Here is a 1770-nt window from a genome sequence, read left to right on the forward strand (position 1 = left end):
TAGAATTTATTGGTTACTGAGTGTAGATTTGTGTACAATGGAAGAAAGGATAATCTCAGATATCTTGAAGCTATATTACATCCTCACTATAATATACTAGAATTTATTGGTTACTGAGTGTAGATTTGTGTACAATGGAAGAAAGGATAATCTCAGATATCTTGAAGCTATATTACATCCTCACTATAATATACTAGAATTTATTGGTTACTGAGTGTAGATTTGTGTACAATGGAAGAAAGGATAATCTCAGATATCTTAAAGCTATATTACATCTTCACTATAATATACTAGAATTTATTGGTTACTGAGTGTAGATTTGTGTACAATGGAAGAAAGGATAATCTCAGATATCTTGAAGCTATATTACATCTTCACTATAATATACTAGAATTTATTGGTTACTGAGTGTAGATTTGTGTACAATGGAAGAAAGGATAATCTCAGATATCTTGAAGCTATATTACATCTTCACTATAATATACTAGAATTTATTGGTTACTGAGTGTAGATTTGTGTACAATGGAAGAAAGGATAATCTCAGATATCTTGAAGCTATATTACATCTTCACTATAATATACTAGAATTTATTGGTTACTGAGTGTAGATTTGTGTACAATGGAAGAAAGGATAATCTCAGATATCTTGAAGCTATATTACATCCTCACTATAATATACTAGAATTTATTGGTTACTGAGTGTAGATTTGTGTACAATGGAAGAAAGGATAATCTCAGATATCTTGAAGCTATATTACATCCTCACTATAATATACTAGAATTTATTGGTTACTGAGTGTAGATTTGTGTACAATGGAAGAAAGGATAATCTCAGATATCTTGAAGCTATATTACATCTTCACTATAATATACTAGAAGTTATTGGGTTACAGAATGTAGATTTGTGTATAATGGAAGAAAAGATTACAGTGGAGCCGCGTTTATCCGGTTGCCGATAATCCGGAAACCCTGATATCTGCACGCTTTTTACTGGGAACGGAATATTTACTATGTAAAAGTAACCGCTAAGGTTTCCGGTTCCGCACAGCTGTGATTAAATTCTATAGTAAATAGTATTTATCATTCGGTCGCATGTTACTGTATGTTCTTCTAACTGGCTTCCAGATTAGCGGTATGTATGTCGCGTGATTGTTGTTTAATAAATCCTCATTATGAGATTAAGCAATTAATTCATTAGTATTATTCATGATGCCTCGTTGATCGGTGTTCAATAAATCGTTATTTGAGAATATGTGGTTAATTTAATGATCATGTGTATGCTTTCTTTCGTTCAGTAATACTTGAATTCAGTTTTTCGTTCAGTCATACTCGAACTTCATCATGGCTACGGAACACATCAACCATTATTGCTACGATGATACGGCACAGTAAATTATGTTTATAAATTTTAAGGAATGATATTGTTATTACTATACTATGAGAGTGAAATAAAATGAAAAATTATAAACAATCGTGGTTCTTCACGACGTATTGGTCCTATAAAGTACACACATGTCTATCACATGTTGCATACTGGTGTCCTAATAGGAAGGGATATAACTCTAGTTATGGAATGGCATGTTTCAACTATCCGGATTTTCGTTAAACCGCACGATTTTATCGGGAACAGGAATGTGTGGATAAACGAGGCTCCACTGTATCTTGCTGGGACTGCGGAATTGATCAGTTTGATCAAATCATAGACGAATTGTACTTAGCTTTTTATTTCTGTAGACTACTCATTGAACAACATCCCTATATTCAAAGCTA

Source organism: Lottia gigantea (assembly GCF_000327385.1).
Source record: "Lottia gigantea unplaced genomic scaffold LOTGIsca_905, whole genome shotgun sequence".
Taxonomy (NCBI): Eukaryota; Metazoa; Mollusca; class Gastropoda; family Lottiidae; genus Lottia; species Lottia gigantea.